Below are 15428 nucleotides of genomic sequence, written 5' to 3'. Positions count from 1 at the left end.
AAGATCTTAAAGTGCATATGCCGAAATAGCTCAGTTGGGAGAGCGTTAGACTGAAGATCTAAAGGTCCCTGGTTCGATCCCGAGTTTCGGCAGGTACTACTTTTCTAATAACTATGAATCGTGTCCCAGAATAATCTAAATTCTTTGGGATTTTGGGGTGTCTCAAAGCTTCCCTTCTCCCCGGATGTTTAGTCTCTGGATTCCCCAGGGCTGAATGTCGGGTTCCGCTGAGCACATTTCCTCTCCTTGCTTGCTGTAAGTTTTAATGGTCAAAGTACTATTTTAATCTACAATTTCTGATTGTAACAAAAGCTCCCTTTTTATTAAAGTGTTACGATTTTACATTATGTTGCGACAACTCTTTATCCATCCAAAAGTGAGAAAGGACAGCCTGTAAAGATCCGGAGTCGCAAAAAATTTTGGGGTGTCTCAAAGCTTCCCTTCTCCCCGGATGTTTAGTCTCTGGATTCCCCAGGGCTGAATGTCGGGTTCCGCTGAGCACATTTCCTCTCCTTGCTTGCTGTAAGTTTTAATGGTCAAAGTACTATTTTAATCTACAATTTCTGATTGTAACAAAAGTTCCCTTTTTATTAAAGTGTTAAGATTTTACATTATGTTGCGACAACTCTTTATCCATCCAAAAGTGAGAAAGGACAGCCTGTAAAGATCCGGAGTCGCAAAAAATATCAAGGTCTTAAAGTGCATAAGCCGAAATAGCTCAGTTGGGAGAGCGTTAGACTGAAGATCTAAAGGTCCCTGGTTCGATCCCGGGTTTCGGCAGGTACTACTTTTCTTATAACTATGAATCGTGTCCCAGAATAATCTAAATTCTTTGGGATTTTGGGGTGTCTCAAAGCTTCCCTTCTCCCCGTATGTTTAGTCACTGGATTCCCCAGGGCTGAGTGTCGGGTTCCGCTGAGCACATTTCCTCTCCTTGCTTGCTGTAAGTTTTAATGGTCAAAGTACTATTTTAATCTACAATTTCTGATTGTAACAAAAGCTCCCTTTTTATTAAAGTGTTACGATTTTACATTATGTTGCGGCAACTCTTTATCCATCCAAAAGTGAGAAAGGACAGCCTGTAAAGATCCGGAGTCGCAAAAAATATCAAGATCTAAAGTGCATAAGCCGAAATAGCTCAGTTGGGAGAGCGTTAGACTGAAGATCTAAAGGTCCCTGGTTCGATCCCCGGTTTTGGCAGGTACTACTTTTCTTATAACTATGAATCGTGTCACAGAATAATCTAAATTCTTTGGGATTTTGGGGTGTCTCAAAGCTTCCCTTCTCCCCGGATGTTTAGTCTCTGGATTCCCCAGGGCTGAATGTCGGGTTCCGCTGAGCACATTTCCTCTCCTTGCTTGCTGTAAGTTTTAATGGTCAAAGTACTATTTTAATCTACAATTTCTGATTGTAACAAAAGCTCCCTTTTTATTAAAGTGTTACGATTTTACATTATGTTGCGACAACTCTTTATCCATCCAAAAGTGAGAAAGGACAGCCTGTAAAGATCCGGAGTCGCAAAAAATATCAAGATCTAAAGTGCATAAGCCGAAATAGCTCAGTTGGGAGAGCGTTAGACTGAAGATCTAAAGGTCCCTGGTTCGATCCCGGGTTTCGGCAGGTACTACTTTTCTTATAACTATGAATCGTGTCCCAGAATAATCTAAATTCTTTGGGATTTTGGGGTGTCTCAAAGCTTCCCTTCTCCCCGGATGTTTAGTGACTGGATTCCCCAGGGCTGAATGTCGGGTTCCGCTGAGCACATTTCCTCTCCTTGCTTGCTGTAAGTTTTAATGGTCAAAGTACTATTTTAATCTACAATTTCTGATTGTAACAAAAGCTCCCTTTTTATTAAAGTGTTACGATTTTACATTATGTTGCGACAACTCTTTATCCATCCAAAAGTGAGAAAGGACAGCCTGTAAAGATCCGGAGTCGCAAAAAATTTTGGGGTGTCTCAAAGCTTCCCTTCTCCCCGGATGTTTAGTCTCTGGATTCCCCAGGGCTGAATGTCGGGTTCCGCTGAGCACATTTCCTCTCCTTGCTTGCTGTAAGTTTTAATGGTCAAAGTACTATTTTAATCTACAATTTCTGATTGTAACAAAAGTTCCCTTTTTATTAAAGTGTTAAGATTTTACATTATGTTGCGACAACTCTTTATCCATCCAAAAGTGAGAAAGGACAGCCTGTAAAGATCCGGAGTCGCAAAAAATATCAAGGTCTTAAAGTGCATAAGCCGAAATAGCTCAGTTGGGAGAGCGTTAGACTGAAGATCTAAAGGTCCCTGGTTCGATCCCGGGTTTCGGCAGGTACTACTTTTCTTATAACTATGAATCGTGTCCCAGAATAATCTAAATTCTTTGGGATTTTGGGGTGTCTCAAAGCTTCCCTTCTCCCCGTATGTTTAGTCACTGGATTCCCCAGGGCTGAGTGTCGGGTTCCGCTGAGCACATTTCCTCTCCTTGCTTGCTGTAAGTTTTAATGGTCAAAGTACTATTTTAATCTACAATTTCTGATTGTAACAAAAGCTCCCTTTTTATTAAAGTGTTACGATTTTACATTATGTTTCGACAACTCTTTATCCATCCAAAAGTGAGAAAGGACAGCCTGTAATGATCCGGATTCGCAAAAAATATCAAGATCTTAAAGTGCGTAAGCCGAAATAGCTCAGTTGGGAGAGCGTTAGACTGAAGATCTAAAGGTCCCGGGTTTCGGCAGTTACTATTTTACTTATAACTAAGAATCGTGTCCCAGAAAAATCTAAATTCTTTGGGATTTTGGGGTGTCTCAAAGCTTCCCTTCTCCCCGGATGTTTAGTCTCTGGATTCCCCAGGGCTGAATGTCGGGTTCCGCTGAGCACATTTCCTCTCCTTGCTTGCTGTAAGTTTTAATGGTCAAAGTACTATTTTAATCTACAATTTCTGATTGTAACAAAAGCTCCCTTTTTATTAAAGTGTTACGATTTTACATTATGTTGCGACAACTCTTTATCCATCCAAAAGTGAGAAAGGACAGCCTGTAAAGATCCGGAGTCGCAAAAAATATCAAGATCTAAAGTGCATAAGCCGAAATAGCTCAGTTGGGAGAGCGTTAGACTGAAGATCTAAAGGTCCCTGGTTCGATCCCGGGTTTCGGCAGGTACTACTTTTCTTATAACTATGAATCGTGTCCCAGAATAATCTAAATTCTTTGGGATTTTGGGGTGTCTCAAAGCTTCCCTTCTCCCCGGATGTTTAGTGACTGGATTCCCCAGGGCTGAATGTCGGGTTCCGCTGAGCACATTTCCTCTCCTTGCTTGCTGTAAGTTTTAATGGTCAAAGTACTATTTTAATCTACAATTTCTGATTGTAACAAAAGCTCCCTTTTTATTAAAGTGTTACGATTTTACATTATGTTGCGGCAACTCTTTATCCATCCAAAAGTGAGAAAGGACAGCCTGTAAATATCCGGAGTCGCAAAAAATTTTGGGGTGTCTCAAAGCTTCCCTTCTCCCCGGATGTTTAGTCTCTGGATTCCCCAGGGCTGAATGTCGTGTTCCGCTGAGCACATTTCCTCTCCTTGCTTGCTGTAAGTTTTAATGGTCAAAGTACTATTTTAATCTACAATTTCTGATTGTAACAAAAGCTCCCTTTTTATTAAAGTGTTACGATTTTACATTATGTTGCGACAACTCTTTATCCATCCAAAAGTGAGAAAGGACAGCCTGTAAAGATCCGGAGTCGCAAAAAATTTTGGGGTGTCTCAAAGCTTCCCTTCTCCCCGGATGTTTAGTCTCTGGATTCCCCAGGGCTGAATGTCGGGTTCCGCTGAGCACATTTCCTCTCCTTGCTTGCTGTAAGTTTTAATGGTCAAAGTACTATTTTAATCTACAATTTCTGATTGTAACAAAAGCTCCCTTTTTATTAAAGTGTTACGATTTTACATTATGTTGCGACAACTCTTTATCCATCCAAAAGTGAGAAAGGACAGCCTGTAAAGATCCGGAGTCGCAAAAAATTTTGGGGTGTCTCAAAGCTTCCCTTCTCCCCGGATGTTTAGTCTCTGGATTCCCCAGGGCTGAATGTCGGGTTCCGCTGAGCACATTTCCTCTCCTTGCTTGCTGTAAGTTTTAATTGTCAAAGTACTATTTTAATCTACAATTTCTGATTGTAACAAAAGCTCCCTTTTTATTAAAGTGTTAAGATTTTACATTATTTTGCGACAACTCTTTATCCATCCAAAAGTGAGAAAGGACAGCCTGTAAAGATCCGGAGTCGCAAAAAATATCAAGATCTAAAGTGCATAAGCCGAAATAGCTCAGTTGGGAGAGCGTTAGACTGAAGATCTAAAGGTCCCTGGTTTGATCCCGGGTTTCGGCAGGTACTACTTTTCTTATAACTATGAATCGTGTCACAGAATAATCTAAATTCTTTGGGATTTTGGGGTGTCTCAAAGCTTCCCTTCTCCCCGGATGTTTAGTCTCTGGATTCCCCAGGGCTGAATGTCGGGTTCCGCTGAGCACATTTCCTCTCCTTGCTTGCTGTAAGTTTTAATGGTCAAAGTACTATTTTAATCTACAATTTCTGATTGTAACAAAAGCTCCCTTTTTATTAAAGTGTTAAGATTTTACATTATGTTGCGACAACTCTTTATCCATCCAAAAGTGAGAAAGGACAGCCTGTAAAGATCCGGAGTCGCAAAAAATATCAAGGTCTTAAAGTGCATAAGCCGAAATAGCTCAGTTGGGAGAGCGTTAGACTGAAGATCTAAAGGTCCCTGGTTCGATCCCGGGTTTCGGCAGGTACTACTTTTCTTATAACTATGAATCGTGTCCCAGAATAATCTAAATTCTTTGGGATTTTGGGGTGTCTCAAAGCTTCCCTTCTCCCCGTATGTTTAGTCACTGGATTCCCCAGGGCTGAGTGTCGGGTTCCGCTGAGCACATTTCCTCTCCTTGCTTGCTGTAAGTTTTAATGGTCAAAGTACTATTTTAATCTACAATTTCTGATTGTAACAAAAGCTCCCTTTTTATTAAAGTGTTACGATTTTACATTATGTTGCGGCAACTCTTTATCCATCCAAAAGTGAGAAAGGACAGCCTGTAAAGATCCGGAGTCGCAAAAAATATCAAGATCTAAAGTGCATAAGCCGAAATAGCTCAGTTGGGAGAGCGTTAGACTGAAGATCTAAAGGTCCCTGGTTCGATCCCCGGTTTTGGCAGGTACTACTTTTCTTATAACTATGAATCGTGTCACAGAATAATCTAAATTCTTTGGGATTTTGGGGTGTCTCAAAGCTTCCCTTCTCCCCGGATGTTTAGTCTCTGGATTCCCCAGGGCTGAATGTCGGGTTCCGCTGAGCACATTTCCTCTCCTTGCTTGCTGTAAGTTTTAATGGTCAAAGTACTATTTTAATCTACAATTTCTGATTGTAACAAAAGCTCCCTTTTTATTAAAGTGTTACGATTTTACATTATGTTGCGACAACTCTTTATCCATCCAAAAGTGAGAAAGGACAGCCTGTAAAGATCCGGAGTCGCAAAAAATATCAAGGTCTTAAAGTGCATAAGCCGAAATAGCTCAGTTGGGAGAGCGTTAGACTGAAGATCTAAAGGTCCCTGGTTCGATCCCGGGTTTCGGCAGGTACTACTTTTCTTATAACTATGAATCGTGTCCCAGAATAATCTAAATTCTTTGGGATTTTGGGGTGTCTCAAAGCTTCCCTTCTCCCCGTATGTTTAGTCACTGGATTCCCCAGGGCTGAGTGTCGGGTTCCGCTGAGCACATTTCCTCTCCTTGCTTGCTGTAAGTTTTAATGGTCAAAGTACTATTTTAATCTACAATTTCTGATTGTAACAAAAGCTCCCTTTTTATTAAAGTGTTACGATTTTACATTATGTTGCGGCAACTCTTTATCCATCCAAAAGTGAGAAAGGACAGCCTGTAAAGATCCGGAGTCGCAAAAAATATCAAGATCTAAAGTGCATAAGCCGAAATAGCTCAGTTGGGAGAGCGTTAGACTGAAGATCTAAAGGTCCCTGGTTCGATCCCCGGTTTTGGCAGGTACTACTTTTCTTATAACTATGAATCGTGTCACAGAATAATCTAAATTCTTTGGGATTTTGGGGTGTCTCAAAGCTTCCCTTCTCCCCGGATGTTTAGTCTCTGGATTCCCCAGGGCTGAATGTCGGGTTCCGCTGAGCACATTTCCTCTCCTTGCTTGCTGTAAGTTTTAATGGTCAAAGTACTATTTTAATCTACAATTTCTGATTGTAACAAAAGCTCCCTTTTTATTAAAGTGTTACGATTTTACATTATGTTGCGACAACTCTTTATCCATCCAAAAGTGAGAAAGGACAGCCTGTAAAGATCCGGAGTCGCAAAAAATATCAAGATCTTAAAGTGCATATGCCGAAATAGCTCAGTTGGGAGAGCGTTAGACTGAAGATCTAAAGGTCCCTGGTTCGATCCCGGGTTTCGGCAGGTACTACTTTTCTAATAACTATGAATCGTGTCCCAGAATAATCTAAATTCTTTGGGATTTTGGGGTGTCTCAAAGCTTCCCTTCTCCCCGGATGTTTACTCTCTGGATTCCCCAGGGCTGAATGTCGGGTTCCGCTGAGCACATTTCCTCTCCTTGCTTGCTGTACGTTTTAATGGTCAAAGTACTATTTTAATCTACAATTTCTGATTGTAACAAAAGCTCCCTTTTTATTAAAGTGTTACGATTTTACATTATGTTGCGGCAACTCTTTATCCATCCAAAAGTGAGAAAGGACAGCCTGTAAAGATCCGGAGTCGCAAAAAATATCAAGATCTAAAGTGCATAAGCCGAAATAGCTCAGTTGGGAGAGCGTTAGACTGAAGATCTAAAGGTCCCTGGTTCGATCCCGGGTTTCGGCAGGTACTACTTTTCTTATAACTATGAATCGTGTCACAGAATAATCTAAATTCTTTGGGATTTTGGGGTGTCTCAAAGCTTCCCTTCTCCCCGGATGTTTAGTCTCTTGATTCCCCAGGGCTGAATGTCGGGTTCCGCTGAGCACATTTCCTCTCCTTGCTTGCTGTAAGTTTTAATGGTCAAAGTACTATTTTAATCTACAATTTCTGATTGTAACAAAAGCTCCCTTTTTATTAAAGTGTTACGATTTTACATTATGTTGCGACAACTCTTTATCCATCCAAAAGTGAGAAAGGACAGCCTGTAAAGATCCGGAGTCGCAAAAAATTTTGGGGTGTCTCAAAGCTTCCCTTCTCCCCGGATGTTTAGTCTCTGGATTCCCCAGGGCTGAATGTCGGGTTCCGCTGAGCACATTTCCTCTCCTTGCTTGCTGTAAGTTTTAATGGTCAAAGTACTATTTTAATCTACAATTTCTGATTGTAACAAAAGCTCCCTTTTTATTAAAGTGTTAAGATTTTACATTATGTTGCGACAACTCTTTATCCATCCAAAAGTGAGAAAGGACAGCCTGTAAAGATCCGGAGTCGCAAAAAATATCAAGGTCTTAAAGTGCATAAGCCGAAATAGCTCAGTTGGGAGAGCGTTAGACTGAAGATCTAAAGGTCCCTGGTTTGATCCCGGGTTTCGGCAGGTACTACTTTTCTTATAACTATGAATCGTGTCCCAGAATAATCTAAATTCTTTGGGATTTTGGGGTGTCTCAAAGCTTCCCTTCTCCCCGGATGTTTAGTCTCTGGATTCCCCAGGGCTGAATGTCGGGTTCCGCTGAGCACATTTCCTCTCCTTGCTTGCTGTAAGTTTTAATGGTCAAAGTACTATTTTAATCTACAATTTCTGATTGTAACAAAAGCTCCCTTTTTATTAAAGTGTTACGATTTTACATTATGTTGCGACAACTCTTTATCCATCCAAAAGTGAGAAAGGACAGCCTGTAAAGATCCGGAGTCGCAAAAAATTTTGGGGTGTCTCAAAGCTTCCCTTCTCCCCGGATGTTTAGTCTCTGGATTCCCCAGGGCTGAATGTCGGGTTCCGCTGAGCACATTTCCTCTCCTTGCTTGCTGTAAGTTTTAATGGTCAAAGTACTATTTTAATCTACAATTTCTGATTGTAACAAAAGTTCCCTTTTTATTAAAGTGTTAAGATTTTACATTATGTTGCGACAACTCTTTATCCATCCAAAAGTGAGAAAGGACAGCCTGTAAAGATCCGGAGTCGCAAAAAATATCAAGGTCTTAAAGTGCATAAGCCGAAATAGCTCAGTTGGGAGAGCGTTAGACTGAAGATCTAAAGGTCCCTGGTTCGATCCCGGGTTTCGGCAGGTACTACTTTTCTTATAACTATGAATCGTGTCACAGAATAATCTAAATTCTTTGGGATTTTGGGGTGTCTCAAAGCTTCCCTTCTCCCCGTATGTTTAGTCACTGGATTCCCCAGGGCTGAGTGTCGGGTTCCGCTGAGCACATTTCCTCTCCTTGCTTGCTGTAAGTTTTAATGGTCAAAGTACTATTTTAATCTACAATTTCTGATTGTAACAAAAGCTCCCTTTTTATTAAAGTGTTACGATTTTACATTATGTTGCGGCAACTCTTTATCCATCCAAAAGTGAGAAAGGACAGCCTGTAAAGATCCGGAGTCGCAAAAAATATCAAGATCTAAAGTGCATAAGCCGAAATAGCTCAGTTGGGAGAGCGTTAGACTGAAGATCTAAAGGTCCCTGGTTCGATCCCCGGTTTTGGCAGGTACTACTTTTCTTATAACTATGAATCGTGTCACAGAATAATCTAAATTCTTTGGGATTTTGGGGTGTCTCAAAGCTTCCCTTCTCCCCGGATGTTTAGTCTCTGGATTCCCCAGGGCTGAATGTCGGGTTCCGCTGAGCACATTTCCTCTCCTTGCTTGCTGTAAGTTTTAATGGTCAAAGTACTATTTTAATCTACAATTTCTGATTGTAACAAAAGCTCCCTTTTTATTAAAGTGTTACGATTTTACATTATGTTGCGGCAACTCTTTATCCATCCAAAAGTGAGAAAGGACAGCCTGTAAATATCCGGAGTCGCAAAAAATTTTGGGGTGTCTCAAAGCTTCCCTTCTCCCCGGATGTTTAGTCTCTGGATTCCCCAGGGCTGAATGTCGTGTTCCGCTGAGCACATTTCCTCTCCTTGCTTGCTGTAAGTTTTAATGGTCAAAGTACTATTTTAATCTACAATTTCTGATTGTAACAAAAGCTCCCTTTTTATTAAAGTGTTACGATTTTACATTATGTTGCGACAACTCTTTATCCATCCAAAAGTGAGAAAGGACAGCCTGTAAAGATCCGGAGTCGCAAAAAATTTTGGGGTGTCTCAAAGCTTCCCTTCTCCCCGGATGTTTAGTCTCTGGATTCCCCAGGGCTGAATGTCGGGTTCCGCTGAGCACATTTCCTCTCCTTGCTTGCTGTAAGTTTTAATGGTCAAAGTACTATTTTAATCTACAATTTCTGATTGTAACAAAAGCTCCCTTTTTATTAAAGTGTTACGATTTTACATTATGTTGCGACAACTCTTTATCCATCCAAAAGTGAGAAAGGACAGCCTGTAAAGATCCGGAGTCGCAAAAAATTTTGGGGTGTCTCAAAGCTTCCCTTCTCCCCGGATGTTTAGTCTCTGGATTCCCCAGGGCTGAATGTCGGGTTCCGCTGAGCACATTTCCTCTCCTTGCTTGCTGTAAGTTTTAATTGTCAAAGTACTATTTTAATCTACAATTTCTGATTGTAACAAAAGCTCCCTTTTTATTAAAGTGTTAAGATTTTACATTATTTTGCGACAACTCTTTATCCATCCAAAAGTGAGAAAGGACAGCCTGTAAAGATCCGGAGTCGCAAAAAATATCAAGATCTAAAGTGCATAAGCCGAAATAGCTCAGTTGGGAGAGCGTTAGACTGAAGATCTAAAGGTCCCTGGTTTGATCCCGGGTTTCGGCAGGTACTACTTTTCTTATAACTATGAATCGTGTCACAGAATAATCTAAATTCTTTGGGATTTTGGGGTGTCTCAAAGCTTCCCTTCTCCCCGGATGTTTAGTCACTGGATTCCCCAGGGCTGAATGTCGGGTTCCGCTGAGCACATTTCCTCTCCTTGCTTGCTGTAAGTTTTAATGGTCAAAGTACTATTTTAATCTACAATTTCTGATTGTAACAAAAGCTCCCTTTTTATTAAAGTGTTACGATTTTACATTATGTTGCGGCAACTCTTTATCCATCCAAAAGTGAGAAAGGACAGCCTGTAAAGATCTGGAGTCGCAAAAAATATCAAGATCTAAAGTGCATAAGCCGAAATAGCTCAGTTGGGAGAGCGTTAGACTGTAGATCTAAAGGTCCCTGGTTTGATCCCGGGTTTCGGCAGGTACTACTTTTCTTATAACTATGAATCGTGTCACAGAATAATCTAAATTCTTTGGGATTTTGGGGTGTCTCAAAGCTTCCCTTCTCCCCGGATGTTTAGTCTCTGGATTCCCCAGGGCTGAATGTCGGGTTCCGCTGAGCACATTTCCTCTCCTTGCTTGCTGTAAGTTTTAATGGTCAAAGTACTATTTTAATCTACAATTTCTGATTGTAACAAAAGCTCCCTTTTTATTAAAGTGTTACGATTTTACATTATGTTGCGACAACTCTTTATCCATCCAAAAGTGAGAAAGGACAGCCTGTAAAGATCCGGAGTCGCAAAAAATTTTGGGGTGTCTCAAAGCTTCCCTTCTCCCCGGATGTTTAGTCTCTGGATTCCCCAGGGCTGAATGTCGGGTTCCGCTGAGCACATTTCCTCTCCTTGCTTGCTGTAAGTTTTAATTGTCAAAGTACTATTTTAATCTACAATTTCTGATTGTAACAAAAGCTCCCTTTTTATTAAAGTGTTAAGATTTTACATTATTTTGCGACAACTCTTTATCCATCCAAAAGTGAGAAAGGACAGCCTGTAAAGATCCGGAGTCGCAAAAAATATCAAGATCTTAAAGTGCATAAGCCGAAATAGCTCAGTTGGGAGAGCGTTAGACTGAAGATCTAAAGGTCCCTGGTTCGATCCCGGGTTTCGGCAGGTACCACTTTTCTTATAACTATGAATCGTGTCCCAGAATAATCTAAATTCTTTGGGATTTTGGGGTGTCTCAAAGCTTCCCTTCTCCCCGGATGTTTAGTCACTGGATTCCCCTCGGCTGAATGTCGGGTTCCGCTGAGCACATTTCCTCTACTTGCTTGCTGTAAGTTTTAATGGTCAAAGTACTATTTTAATCTACAATTTCTGATTGTAACAAAAGCTCCCTTTTTATTAAAGTGTTACGATTTTACATTATGTTGCGGCAACTCTTTATCCATCCAAAAGTGAGAAAGGACAGCCTGTAAAGATCCGGAGTCGCAAAAAATATCAAGATCTAAAGTGCATAAGCCGAAATAGCTCAGTTGGGAGAGCGTTAGACTGAAGATCTAAAGGTCCCTGGTTTGATCCCGGGTTTCGGCAGGTACTACTTTTCTTATAACTATGAATCGTGTCACAGAATAATCTAAATTCTTTGGGATTTTGGGGTGTCTCAAAGCTTCCCTTCTCCCCGGATGTTTAGTCTCTGGATTCCCCAGGGCTGAATGTCGGGTTCCGCTGAGCACATTTCCTCTCCTTGCTTGCTGTAAGTTTTAATGGTCAAAGTACTATTTTAATCTACAATTTCTGATTGTAACAAAAGCTCCCTTTTTATTAAAGTGTTACGATTTTACATTATGTTGCGACAACTCTTTATCCATCCAAAAGTGAGAAAGGACAGCCTGTAAAGATCCGGAGTCGCAAAAAATATCAAGATCTAAAGTGCATAAGCCGAAATAGCTCAGTTGGGAGAGCGTTAGACTGAAGATCTAAAGGTCCCTGGTTCGATCCCGGGTTTCGGCAGGTACTACTTTTCTTATAACTATGAATCGTGTCCCAGAATAATCTAAATTCTTTGGGATTTTGGGGTGTCTCAAAGCTTCCCTTCTCCCCGGATGTTTAGTGACTGGATTCCCCAGGGCTGAATGTCGGGTTCCGCTGAGCACATTTCCTCTCCTTGCTTGCTGTAAGTTTTAATGGTCAAAGTACTATTTTAATCTACAATTTCTGATTGTAACAAAAGCTCCCTTTTTTATTAAAGTGTTACGATTTTACATTATGTTGCGACAACTCTTTATCCATCCAAAAGTGAGAAAGGACAGCCTGTAAATATCCGGAGTCGCAAAAAATTTTGGGGTGTCTCAAAGCTTCCCTTCTCCCCGGATGTTTAGTCTCTGGATTCCCCAGGGCTGAATGTCGGGTTCCGCTGAGCACATTTCCTCTCCTTGCTTGCTGTAAGTTTTAATGGTCAAAGTACTATTTTAATCTACAATTTCTGATTGTAACAAAAGCTCCCTTTTTATTAAAGTGTTACGATTTTACATTATGTTGCGACAACTCTTTATCCATCCAAAAGTGAGAAAGGACAGCCTGTAAAGATCCGGAGTCGCAAAAAATATCAAGATCTAAAGTGCATTAGCCGAAATAGCTCAGTTGGGAGAGCGTTAGACTGAAGATCTAAAGGTCCCTGGTTCGATCCTGGGTTTCGGCAGGTACTACTTTTCTTATAACTATGAATCGTGTCCCAGAATAATCTAAATTCTTTGGGATTTTGGGGTGTCTCAAAGCTTCCCTTCTCCCCGGATGTTTAGTGACTGGATTCCCCAGGGCTGAATGTCGGGTTCCGCTGAGCACATTTCCTCTCCTTGCTTGCTGTAAGTTTTAATGGTCAAAGTACTATTTTAATCTACAATTTCTGATTGTAACAAAAGCTCCCTTTTTATTAAAGTGTTACGATTTTACATTATGTTGCGGCAACTCTTTATCCATCCAAAAGTGAGAAAGGACAGCCTGTAAATATCCGGAGTCGCAAAAAATTTTGGGGTGTCTCAAAGCTTCCCTTCTCCCCGGATGTTTAGTCTCTGGATTCCCCAGGGCTGAATGTCGGGTTCCGCTGAGCACATTTCCTCTCCTTGCTTGCTGTAAGTTTTAATGGTCAAAGTACTATTTTAATCTACAATTTCTGATTGTAACAAAAGCTCCCTTTTTATTAAAGTGTTACGATTTTACATTATGTTGCGACAACTCTTTATCCATCCAAAAGTGAGAAAGGATTTGGGGGCTTAGGGGTACCAGACGTATTCACGTACTACAAAGCTAACCAGTTGAATAGATGGCATTCTTTGATGAATACAACACAGTCCAATATATATGTGGAACTAGAGCGAGAGCTACTAGAGTTATCAGACAGTCTTTCGTTATGGGGCCTGAGGCCCTTCTCACCAAATTCCACATGCTCTAGCACCTTAGTGAAGGGCACTATAAGGGTGTGGCAGGAGGTAAATGGAAGGGACCCGCTTTTGTCGGAAAACATTCCGCTACTACCTATGAGCCTTCTTCCTTACCTGGTAGATAAGAAGAGAATCCCAGTAAGCTCCTTTTGGAAACATATGGATAATATCACAGTGTCCCAATTCTTTGAGTCGGAGTCTCGGGATTGGACAGCTCTATTACTTAGACATACAGGTCTAATTCTTTCTGATTTCATTAAGAGGCAAGATTTTCAGACAGTATGTGATAAATACACAGCTTGTTTTGTTAATTCTCTACATCTGTCCCCACTTGAAAAAGCATTACAGCAACCTACAACTCAAAAAGGTGCTTTAGCTAGATCGTATGATAGGCTATTGTTGGGAGAAAAAGAGGATAAGCTGGAATTAATCACTAGGTGGGAACAGGACCTCCAGACTAACTTTTCAGTGGAGGAACAACGAATTATACTGAAGCGCTCACAGGGGTTCTCGCAATGCATTAGAATCAGAGAAAATTCTTACAAATTTATCACCAGGTGGTACAAAACCCCAGTGTGGTTACACAAAATAAATCCAGATGTTCCGGAGGCATGTTGGAGATGCTCACTGAAAAAGGGTTCTTTAGTGCATATATGGTGGGACTGTACCTTGATACAGGGATTTTGGAAAGCGGTTATCTCAGAAATTAACTCGATTTGTTTAACATCAATTCCTGTGTCCCCACAAGTGATACTTCTATGGTTATCGTCTGATTCATTTACGCCCAAGAAACAAGATCTGGCGACTAACTTACTTACTGCAGCTAAATTGTTGATTCCGTTATTGTGGAAATCCACCAAGTCACCCACTATAGAAGATTGGATTAGGAAGGTACAAGAGATACGTAGGTTCGAAGAACTCCTACACTGGGAAAGACAAACGAGGGTGGGTTTTCTACATACCTGGTCACCATGGATGACCTATCTGGATAAACCCAGATCCGTTTAGAGAAGGTATTAAAGAGAGTCATCCCAGGAGGGACATTGACTTCTCCTAGGGCAGGTAGACTGTGATTGTTACTCGTTTCACGTGATCCATAAGAAGCTCCATGATATACCACATGAATGTTTAAATTATGGTTAATTTATCTTGTTAAGTTTATGTATTAAAGAATTGATTTCATAGTACATTCCTTATGGTTAAAGTCGATTAACATAAACAGTTGAATGATTGTACTATGTTTTTTATGTAAAACCAAGAATGTGAAAAGCATAATACTTGAATTGTTATATGACTCTGTGACATTCTTAATAAAAACAGTTTGAAAACAAAAGTGAGAAAGGACAGCCTGTAAAGATCCGGAGTCGCAAAAAATATCAAGATCTAAAGTGCATAAGCCGAAATAGCTCAGTTGGGAGAGCGTTAGACTGAAGATCTAAAGGTCCCTGGTTCGATCCCAGGTTTCGGCAGGTACTACTTTTCTTATAACTATGAATCGTGTCCCAGAATAATCTAAATTCTTTGGGATTTTGGGGTGTCTCAAAGCTTCCCTTCTCCCCGGATGTTTAGTGACTGGATTCCCCAGGGCTGAATGTCGGGTTCCGCTGAGCACATTTCCTCTCCTTGCTTGCTGTAAGTTTTAATGGTCAAAGTACTATTTTAATCTACAATTTCTGATTGTAACAAAAGCTCCCTTTTTATTAAAGTGTTACGATTTTACATTATGTTGCGGCAACTCTTTATCCATCCAAAAGTGAGAAAGGACAGCCTGTAAATATCCGGAGTCGCAAAAAATTTTGGGGTGTCTCAAAGCTTCCCTTCTCCCCGGATGTTTAGTCTCTGGATTCCCCAGGGCTGAATGTCGGGTTCCGCTGAGCACATTTCCTCTCCTTGCTTGCTGTAAGTTTTAATGGTCAAAGTACTATTTTAATCTACAATTTCTGATTGTAACAAAAGCTCCCTTTTTATTAAAGTGTTACGATTTTACATTATGTTGCGACAACTCTTTATCCATCCAAAAGTGAGAAAGGATTTGGGGGCTTAGGGGTACCAGACGTATTCACGTACTACAAAGCTAACCAGTTGAATAGATGGCATTCTTTGATGAATACAACACAGTCCAATATATATGTGGAACTAGAGCGAGAGCTACTAG

The 15428-nt window shown here is 40.7% G+C and overlaps 23 non-coding genes across 23 annotated transcripts; all 23 read left to right on the top strand.

The window, feature by feature from the left end:
* Positions 1-19: 19 nt before the first annotated feature.
* On the top strand, positions 20-92 carry TRNAF-GAA (transfer RNA phenylalanine (anticodon GAA)). The gene has a single exon. It is a non-coding gene; the product is annotated as a tRNA-Phe (tRNA).
* A 615-nt stretch (positions 93-707) lies between these two features.
* Positions 708-780, top strand: TRNAF-GAA (transfer RNA phenylalanine (anticodon GAA)). Its single transcript has one exon. It is a non-coding gene; the product is annotated as a tRNA-Phe (tRNA).
* A 347-nt stretch (positions 781-1127) lies between these two features.
* Positions 1128-1200, top strand: TRNAF-GAA (transfer RNA phenylalanine (anticodon GAA)). The gene has a single exon. It is a non-coding gene; the product is annotated as a tRNA-Phe (tRNA).
* A 347-nt stretch (positions 1201-1547) lies between these two features.
* TRNAF-GAA (transfer RNA phenylalanine (anticodon GAA)) lies at positions 1548-1620 on the top strand. The gene has a single exon. It is a non-coding gene; the product is annotated as a tRNA-Phe (tRNA).
* A 615-nt stretch (positions 1621-2235) lies between these two features.
* On the top strand, positions 2236-2308 carry TRNAF-GAA (transfer RNA phenylalanine (anticodon GAA)). The gene has a single exon. It is a non-coding gene; the product is annotated as a tRNA-Phe (tRNA).
* Positions 2309-3064: 756 nt separating this feature from the next.
* TRNAF-GAA (transfer RNA phenylalanine (anticodon GAA)) lies at positions 3065-3137 on the top strand. The gene has a single exon. It is a non-coding gene; the product is annotated as a tRNA-Phe (tRNA).
* A 1148-nt stretch (positions 3138-4285) lies between these two features.
* Positions 4286-4358, top strand: TRNAF-GAA (transfer RNA phenylalanine (anticodon GAA)). Its single transcript has one exon. It is a non-coding gene; the product is annotated as a tRNA-Phe (tRNA).
* A 348-nt stretch (positions 4359-4706) lies between these two features.
* Positions 4707-4779, top strand: TRNAF-GAA (transfer RNA phenylalanine (anticodon GAA)). Its single transcript has one exon. It is a non-coding gene; the product is annotated as a tRNA-Phe (tRNA).
* A 347-nt stretch (positions 4780-5126) lies between these two features.
* Positions 5127-5199, top strand: TRNAF-GAA (transfer RNA phenylalanine (anticodon GAA)). The gene has a single exon. It is a non-coding gene; the product is annotated as a tRNA-Phe (tRNA).
* A 348-nt stretch (positions 5200-5547) lies between these two features.
* Positions 5548-5620, top strand: TRNAF-GAA (transfer RNA phenylalanine (anticodon GAA)). The gene has a single exon. It is a non-coding gene; the product is annotated as a tRNA-Phe (tRNA).
* A 347-nt stretch (positions 5621-5967) lies between these two features.
* On the top strand, positions 5968-6040 carry TRNAF-GAA (transfer RNA phenylalanine (anticodon GAA)). The gene has a single exon. It is a non-coding gene; the product is annotated as a tRNA-Phe (tRNA).
* Positions 6041-6388: 348 nt separating this feature from the next.
* TRNAF-GAA (transfer RNA phenylalanine (anticodon GAA)) lies at positions 6389-6461 on the top strand. Its single transcript has one exon. It is a non-coding gene; the product is annotated as a tRNA-Phe (tRNA).
* Positions 6462-6808: 347 nt separating this feature from the next.
* TRNAF-GAA (transfer RNA phenylalanine (anticodon GAA)) lies at positions 6809-6881 on the top strand. Its single transcript has one exon. It is a non-coding gene; the product is annotated as a tRNA-Phe (tRNA).
* A 615-nt stretch (positions 6882-7496) lies between these two features.
* Positions 7497-7569, top strand: TRNAF-GAA (transfer RNA phenylalanine (anticodon GAA)). The gene has a single exon. It is a non-coding gene; the product is annotated as a tRNA-Phe (tRNA).
* A 615-nt stretch (positions 7570-8184) lies between these two features.
* TRNAF-GAA (transfer RNA phenylalanine (anticodon GAA)) lies at positions 8185-8257 on the top strand. The gene has a single exon. It is a non-coding gene; the product is annotated as a tRNA-Phe (tRNA).
* Positions 8258-8604: 347 nt separating this feature from the next.
* On the top strand, positions 8605-8677 carry TRNAF-GAA (transfer RNA phenylalanine (anticodon GAA)). Its single transcript has one exon. It is a non-coding gene; the product is annotated as a tRNA-Phe (tRNA).
* Positions 8678-9825: 1148 nt separating this feature from the next.
* Positions 9826-9898, top strand: TRNAF-GAA (transfer RNA phenylalanine (anticodon GAA)). The gene has a single exon. It is a non-coding gene; the product is annotated as a tRNA-Phe (tRNA).
* Positions 9899-10245: 347 nt separating this feature from the next.
* On the top strand, positions 10246-10318 carry TRNAY-GUA (transfer RNA tyrosine (anticodon GUA)). The gene has a single exon. It is a non-coding gene; the product is annotated as a tRNA-Tyr (tRNA).
* Positions 10319-10933: 615 nt separating this feature from the next.
* On the top strand, positions 10934-11006 carry TRNAF-GAA (transfer RNA phenylalanine (anticodon GAA)). The gene has a single exon. It is a non-coding gene; the product is annotated as a tRNA-Phe (tRNA).
* A 347-nt stretch (positions 11007-11353) lies between these two features.
* TRNAF-GAA (transfer RNA phenylalanine (anticodon GAA)) lies at positions 11354-11426 on the top strand. The gene has a single exon. It is a non-coding gene; the product is annotated as a tRNA-Phe (tRNA).
* A 347-nt stretch (positions 11427-11773) lies between these two features.
* On the top strand, positions 11774-11846 carry TRNAF-GAA (transfer RNA phenylalanine (anticodon GAA)). Its single transcript has one exon. It is a non-coding gene; the product is annotated as a tRNA-Phe (tRNA).
* A 615-nt stretch (positions 11847-12461) lies between these two features.
* On the top strand, positions 12462-12534 carry TRNAF-GAA (transfer RNA phenylalanine (anticodon GAA)). Its single transcript has one exon. It is a non-coding gene; the product is annotated as a tRNA-Phe (tRNA).
* A 2135-nt stretch (positions 12535-14669) lies between these two features.
* TRNAF-GAA (transfer RNA phenylalanine (anticodon GAA)) lies at positions 14670-14742 on the top strand. The gene has a single exon. It is a non-coding gene; the product is annotated as a tRNA-Phe (tRNA).
* The last annotated feature ends 686 nt before the right edge of the window (positions 14743-15428 follow it).

The sequence above is a fragment of the Rhinoderma darwinii genome, unplaced genomic scaffold (assembly GCF_050947455.1).
Source record: "Rhinoderma darwinii isolate aRhiDar2 unplaced genomic scaffold, aRhiDar2.hap1 Scaffold_443, whole genome shotgun sequence".
Classification (NCBI taxonomy): domain Eukaryota; kingdom Metazoa; phylum Chordata; class Amphibia; order Anura; family Rhinodermatidae; genus Rhinoderma; species Rhinoderma darwinii.
The sequence above is the reverse complement of the archived record's forward strand: the minus strand, read 5'-3'. Positions and strand labels throughout refer to the sequence as shown.